Source organism: Egretta garzetta, unplaced genomic scaffold, assembly GCF_000687185.1.
Source record: "Egretta garzetta isolate BGI_Z169 unplaced genomic scaffold, ASM68718v1 scaffold81, whole genome shotgun sequence".
Classification (NCBI taxonomy): domain Eukaryota; kingdom Metazoa; phylum Chordata; class Aves; order Pelecaniformes; family Ardeidae; genus Egretta; species Egretta garzetta.
In genome coordinates this window covers 8189410-8197620 of record NW_009258671.1, presented here as the reverse complement: position 1 = coordinate 8197620, position 8211 = coordinate 8189410, and positions in this window count along the sequence as shown.

Genomic DNA, 8211 nt, shown 5'->3' with positions numbered 1-8211 from the left:
TTCCTTAACTTCATTTCCTCAACTTCATTTCCTCTGTGAGTATCTCCTCCAAGGGACATCCTCTGACCTCTAAAGAAGATAGGACACCGTCTACACTCCCAAAAGTCAACAGAGCCTCTTGATGCAGGTGGGAATGAAAGGAGAAGGCAGCAATAAAAATAAAGTTCATTATTAACAGAAGTTAAACATTTAAAAAACCTGGTGCAGAACAGTAGGGACAAATCAGAGCTGACAGGAAACCCAGTCATTCTTTTTACAAGGGAGCCAGTAATTTAAACACTTCATCTGGTTACTACTGAAATCAACAATAATTTTGCCATAATTTCCACAGTGGGAAGAGTTGGCTGTCTCTGTGAGGAAAAGACCGTGGTTACAGGTGAGTGGAAAAGAGTAATTGAAATTACAGTGAAGATGTCAGTACTCTGAAGAAAGAAAAGGGAAAACTGAGGAGTTGGAAAAACAGTACTGGGTTTCAGTTCAGAACACTTGGTCAAAAACAACGCCAAATTTTAGAAAAATTTTTGTATGTGAGGAACTTGTTACAAGTGAGCATTCCCAAACTACTCACTACAAGTGAGTAGTTCACAATATAGTGAACTATGCCTACAAATAAGCCCTGTTAGGATACCTGAGACCTGCTCCCTAGTCCGGGAAAAATGCAGAACTTCTGCTATTGGGTTGATCATGAAACCAAGGCTGGGGAAGGGGCCAAACTGTGACACCGTTGCTTCCCCTGAATAATGCAATATATTACGATAATGCTGTATATCACAAATAACCCCACTAGGCTCAGTGGGAATTAGTCATGACAGAGGATGCTACCCTGCATGAGTGAGATGATTGCAATCTGGCCTGGAGAAAAAAACATCTCAGCCTTTAACGTGCCTTGGAGCTGGCAAGGAGTGGCAGAGCAATGGGCTTCCCAGGGAGTTTTATTGTAATTTTGGGGATGTTTTGGGGAGGCAGCTGCTGGAAGTTTATAACAGCACACTGTGGAAAAGCAAGCTGACAGGATCGATGAGCCAAGAAGGGCTAATCACGCTGATTTACAAGAGAGGAGAGAAAGAAGACACATCAGACCGGGGACCAGCCTCTTTACTGAATACTGCGAATGTGATATTGGCAATGGCATTAAGAGCAGCTATCGAGGAAATTAGACTCAGAAGTGTGGAGTCCCTGGAAGATCATTTGATTTTAAAAAGTTATGTGATTTGTTATGGGAGAGAAGGAAATATGTTTCCTACACTCAGCCTTCCACCGTCTGATGTCTTGATCAAGTACAAAAATTATTTGGCAGAGTCAGGCAGAGATTTGATTGGGCAGGTTTATTGAGAAGAAAATGGAGGCCCATAGTTCAGCTCTTTCATCCTTATTTTATAGATTTTAATGTTTTTTTCCTTTTTTTGGTCATATGGTTTTATCAACATTTTTTTCTAATGAATACAAAACCCAGTTGCACTTTGGATGTGCATCTTGTCACAATAAAAATGTCTCATCTGAAAAAGGACAGACGTATTGCTAGAGAATGTGCCTAGAAAGAAGTTTAAGGCATGACATAAGTACACAATAAAGTAATCACCATGAATGAGAAGAAAAACGTAAAATACCTGTGTTGGCAGGAAGTAGATTTCGTACTGAGCTGACAGCATAAGAGGCAGCAATCCTCTATTTATCTCGGAACAAATTCAATGCTAAACTGAAAAGAGGACATCCTACAGATGCAACAATATTAACAGCTATTCAGTTAATATGAAAACAAGTTACACACACACACAGAAATCCCAGGGTAACAATCACTGTCTTTGTGTAATGGGCATTTACAACCCTTGTGTGGACAGTTCGACCAGAGGCTGTTGGCTATCAGAAGGGCAATCCTCCTACACAGCCAGGCACGTGGCTTTTGCAGGAGACCACGTAAAATCACTGGCAGTAGCTTGCACACCTTTTGGGGGAAAAAAAGCACTTCTACAAAAGGCTTGCTTTGTGCTCCTCTCACTTTTATTCTGTGTGATATTTCAGATGACTTGAAAAATTTGGCTTGCATCAGATGATGCAGTATAATTAAGTGAGATATGGATGCCACGTGTACAGATGATATCAGTGCTAGCATATGACGGATAGTGATGGACAAGATCATCAGCTGTTGTTGCTCTGGACAGCAGCATAGGTTATCTTGAGCCAATGCTATAAGATGTATTTTATTTTGGCCATTGGTGAGGACAAATATGCTGCTCTCAAGTTCAAAAGCACCTGTTAATACTGTAGAAAGGTAACTGCTTGGGGAAGCTCGGTCCTGAAATGAGAGGGGAACCCCTATGTGATGAAAAACCACCTTACAACCAGGTCTTCCATTCACTGCTTAAGTGTTGCCCGTAGATCAGGAACACAAGTACCACTGCACCACCCAGCCATGGTGGCACCCTACTGTCACCTCTGCAACAGCAGTAGCATGTCGATGCCCAATTCTTTGACAGCCACTAAAGAGAGACCTCTTGCCATTCTTGTCCAGGCAGATGCTCTTGTTAAAAGGGACTTCGATCCCAAACAGGAGCTGATCTTGTATTTACAGTGAGGTCTTCAAAGACACAAGCAAGCTGCTGCAGCACAATAAATAACTGTGTGTCAGCTGAGTCACAGTCACTGCTCATGTATTTCAACTTAATTTAATTCTCTACCCTTGTGGTGAAAGTGGCCTCAGTACCTTTGGAAGGCATTTAGAAACCTGGCTGTGGACATCAGGATTCAGATTTGTGTGCCAGTAATGCATATGGCATGTAATAAGCACAAGGTTCTCTGTCATATGGCTTTTATCTCACTTTATAGCATATATTAATTACTAGCATGACTATATTTTTAAAACCTGCTTAAGCAATAGTAGGCTGTATTTGCATACCAACTAATATAATTAGATTGCTTTCACTTGGCACAGATTTGACGGCACTAGCTACAAACAGCCAATGATCACCTTCTGCTGAAGAAAAGGAGGGCAGAGAAGCAGAAGAGAAATGGGATGTGAAGCCTTAGTTAATGGTCTAATGTGCATGTTGCCGTCACTCCTCATTTTCTGCTTTCCCTTTGTAGGTAGTTCTACAACTAGCTTGGGTTTAGCCTGAAACACAGCTCTCTTCAGACAGATATACCATGTAAACCGGAGTAGTCCCATTCTCATTTAAACTAGGTAAGTTGCAGGACATAAGTTTATTCTCTTTGCTGCTGGGAGTTGCATACAAAACGCAGAAATCTGCATAAACACTGTACTGCTTGAAGAAGTGAATTCACTAAGCCAGCTCTATTTTTGTGCCTACATGTGAAATGGGTCTTAACATGTGAATTTTTTTGCCAGTTACATAACCAGCTTGAACTGTGATAAGCTACGCAAAAGAAAATGCATGTTTCCTGTGAAGGGAGCAAAGATTTTATCCTGAATCTTTTCTCAAGGTGATGAGGTTGCTGTCTACGTTTACTTTATTGTCCCTTTAGTCCCTTGGCTGGAGTGCCGTTTCTGCTCGTTTCTTTTTTTTCCAGATAGGAGGTGAACACGTGCTTCCAGTCCAGACCCAGGCTTGGAACAAGCCACAGTTCCAGTGGGAGAACTGGGAGCTAAGCCCAGAGCTCCTGCGGCCCCATTCGGTATCTTCATCAGAAACCTGCCCCACCTCTGCAGCCAAGTCTTGCAGGTGACATGCAGAGAATATTCCAAAGCGATGTCAGAGGTCTCTCTTGGCTTGACAGCGGTGAGGAAATCCTGCATTAAAGCTGCTCAGTTACTTTCAGCTTCCTCCCCCACGCCAGAGCAGACGCTGTGTAAGCACGAGGCTTTGGCAGAAGGGGATGAGAGGTGAGGGCGTCTCAGTGGGAACTTGTCTTCCTTTACTCGCTGCTCGTTGCAGCTTTAATGCGTCTAATTTTTTTCAATTTTGTTAATGGCAGGTCAGCTGCTTCCGAACCATACTTTGCACTTTGCTCCCACTCACTTTATTTCCTTTCTCCACCGTGGTGATTTGAGAAAGGGGGGGGGAGGAAAAAAGAAAGAAAACTTTGTGACACGTCAATATTTGTCTCAATTCATTGTCTTGCATGATGAGTCACCGTCAAAATAGTGCTGCAGTAACATTTGACATGCCACACTGAAACAGCTTCTGAACTGCTACAATGTGCTATTTCCATCCCTAAAGATTATGGGGGAATTAAAAAAGCAGAACTTTTGACACAATTCAGCATAGCAGCTTCAGCGTATTGTGCTACTTTACGCCACGGAGTCGCTACTAAATGGGCTGTTTGACATGATGCATTATAAAGGATTTAGAGGTGTCATGTATAAGTACTTTATAGCCTTTGTGATGCAAATGAAAAAGGAGGTATCCTGGAAAAAATATTAGGAATATTGCAGACAACATTAGTCCAAAGGTGTTTCTCTGCACGGCCATGGCATATAGCCCCGGTCAAGTCCTGGTCCTTGCTAATAACTGTAATTAGGGCCAAGCAACGGCATCGTACCAGCTAAAAGACCCTTTATTCCAGCAACATTAAAACAACAGGTGCTGCATGCCAAACAGCTGGTAGGAAGCAATATGTAATTAAGAGCAAATAATGACACTGAATGTTAGATGGCGCATTTCTCCCATGTCTTTCAAAGTTCTCATGTTATCTGGCTACCACGCAGGGCAATTTGCATAGCGATGTGTTTCCAGTTCACTTAAAGAGAGCTGCAGTCAATCCACACTTGCTTGCACTGCAGTTGCAGGTGAAGGGAGAGAGGAAACGGCGAAATCAGGTAATTACAGACTTTCAGCACTGATGGCAAAATACGCGAAAAGGAGTTTTTAATAAGTAATGAATGCAGAGTTACACTATGTGGACAATTTTAAAAATGCAACTGCCAGCTGCGGTAGTGCTCTGGTCTTCATCAACTGAACCTGCTGTCCTCTGAGAGGTGCAGATGCTCTCAGGAGCAGGTTTCTGACAACATTCCATGCCTTGTGTTATTTAGAGACAGGTACCACCTGGGGACAGTATAAATATATTCTCCAGGAAACTGAGGTAGAGTCTTCTTCTCACCACTTATTGCTTTTCCTCCCTCAGAGATTTCATGTTTTTTGTGTTAAATTATTTTTCTTGGTTTTAATTTTCTGAAGCAAAGGAACCAAGCCTTTTGGCCTTACACTAAATAGCATGTTGTCCTTACCCTGACCTCCTGTGGTCACAGGACGGGGCACCATCCTTAGAGCTTACCAGCCGGGTCTGCCAACTCAGGGGGAAAAGGGGACCCACTTGTTAGGTTGTTTGCCCAGCCCTAGTGAGCTCTGGCGTTCCCTTTCTGTCTGTTTACAGGCTTTTCCTGATCTCTGAGTTACAGTGCCTAACTTGTAGGCAGCAGGTTTCCAGAGTAATGTCCCTATACTAAGTTAGACACGCTAACTATATGGGGGGGTATACATATATATGTGTACGTACGCATACAGGTGTGTGCAAATATATGCTTTTGTACACATGTATAAGTGGTGGGGTTTTTCATGGGGTCCATGTAAGAGATGGGACTAGGAGCAGCTCACATGCTGCCACTCAAGGCAAGGAAAACGATAAGCTGAAATCCCACACTCCCTGTCAAAACTCAAGGAGAAACTTCTCTGTTTTAAACCAGTGGCATTAACTCTTTTGACTGGAAATGGGGGTTTGATTCTCCACCTCTGCAGGGGCCCTTAAGTTAAAGACTTACCTGAGGCAGGAGCTGGGGTTTTTTTCTGCAATCTTTCCAATTTGCCTGCCATAGGAAAAAAAAAATCCATGGGGAATGAGAGAGAATGAACAGAAATGTAATACTGACGGGACTCTTGTAGAAGATTGGAAAGGTGGCTTCTAGTTCAGAATAGAAACTTAAACCTGGGTTTTTCATGTATGGTGTAGTGCTCCATTGGCACTTCCAAACACTGAGAGGTCATCCTTAGAAGAGGAGGGTGATGCTGCTGCTCAGCCCTTACATTGTGGCCATCTTTTGAGTAAAAGCTACAGCTGTCACTGTTTTCCATGGAGCCTGTGTGGGTGAGGGAAGGTCAAGCCAACACCATGATAGCAGGGGCTGTGCCAGTGTTGTAGCCAGGCAAGGGCAGTGGGAGCTTAGAGGCTATCCAAAGCCACCAGAGCCCATATGTGCTTGGAAAATACCATCACATGCCTTTTTGCCTCTTTCTTAGCAGAGATTCAGAAATATTTAAATCCTTGACAGATTTCAAAATCAGATGCATAATTAAATTAAAGTGACCAGGATGAGAGTTTCTAACAGAAAAACTTAAATGCAATTACCACAACACAAAAAAAGCAACAAACCAGCCAAAAAGTTAATGAAAGCTTAAGCCACAAAATGTTGTAGACTGTCACTTCTTTAAGGGTTTTGACTCTCGTCAAAGCTTGAGTAATAAAGAGTTCAATGGTACAGGCAGGAGGAAAGGCTGTGTGAGGTTTGCATGGGCCCAGTATGTAAGATAGTAAATACAAGATCTCTTCTAACTTAATGCTTTTTTTCCTTCAGAAGCTTCTTAGGACTCCTTGGTTGTGAGATTATAAACCATTGTCAGAAATGATCTGTGTCAGATTTTCTTTAGGATTTGAATATACCAACAAGAATGTGCTTTCTGTGGTGGAGATAAAGGCTTCTTTTGACATTTTTCTGAAATAAACCATTCAGCTGACAGGGAAAAAAGCAGTTTGGTGGTTTTGTTTCAAAGATTGACTCTACCATTGGCAACTTGCTCTCAGGCAGAAGGCAAAGGTGCCAGATGCAGTGACCCTGTGCACAGCATAGCTGGTTTTGTTGGACAGCTGATGTGTGTAGCAAAACTTCTGTAGCACTGGCTTTAAGAGAGGCTCTCCACGGCCATAAGCCAAGATCGCTGCTTCTCTCTGTGGCCTAGGTAATGTGCTGAGGCATCAGTCGAAGTGCCTTCGGTAGGACCTCTGTCCAGGGAGGGTAGATACCTTGATTGCACTCAGCTGTCCCTAATGCTGGGCAAAATCACACTGATAACTCAGACCAGGTTAAGCTTCTTAGGCTGATCCAGGTGAGTTTTGCCTGAAGCAAATTAGGAAGCGCTTGCAAAGCCTACTCTGTTAGCAGCTGAGGGAGTATATTAATATCTGATTAGGGGCATAGTGTTTGGGATCTTCTACTGCATTGGTTGCACACAGGAGCAGATCTCTTTGTATGGCCTTCGGTGATTAAGCAGTAAGGTAATTCCTATCACAAGGTTGCCTGTAGACCTTTTGTTGTTGATACAGGTGTACTAGTGGAAGTGTTCCTTATAACTATATTGTTTATTCCTATGCAGGAAAGAAAAAGGTATGTTGGTGTAAGCTGGCTTAGTGCTGCTCTAACTGCATTCATCCTAGAACAGTGAGTACACCAGTGTGGTAATGCCTTTTGAAAGAAATTGCATCCCTGAGCAGGTATCTGTACACAAAACCTGTGTGTAGAAATGCCCTGAGCAGGTTACGAGCATGTAATGGATCTGAGTCCTTACTATATGGCATCAATATTATACTATTGCAGTAGTCAGAGGGGAGAGTCAGATCTCAGTGAAGATAGTTCACCAAATTCATTTGGAGACTCTCCTTGTTCCTTTGGATGTGTAAGCCTGGACTTGTGAAACAGCTTGGTCCCAAAAGTCCTGAGTTATTTTGAAAATTTGGTTGCCCCTGTAAATGCCCAAGTAGAAACTACTGGGTGCTTTGGTGGGTGGCATTGTCCAGCAGTGAAAATCAACTAAGAAAGGAAACTTTCACCTAAAAAAACTTTCAAGGGGAAATTAGGGTGTACTGAATGATAGATCTTGAAGTTTCTATCCTGGTTTTATTGAGCATGGAGGAAGAGCAATTTCATCATTTTGTTCTTGAGGGGAGGAGGGCTCTGCAGAGAGACCTGGACAGGCTGGATCGATGGGCCGAGGCCAACTGTATGAGGTTCAACAAGGCCAAGTGCCGGGTCCTGCACTTTGGTCACAACAACCCCATGCAGCGCTACAGGCTTGGGGAAGAGTGGCTGGAAAGCTGCCTGGTGGAAAAGGACCTGGGGGTACTGGTTGACAGCTGGCTGAATATGAGCCAGCACTGTGACCAGGTGGCCAAGAAGGCCAACGGCCTGTATCAGAAATAGTGTGACCAGCAGGACAAGGGAAGTCATCGTGCCCCTGTACTTGGTTCTGGTGAGGTCCCACCTTG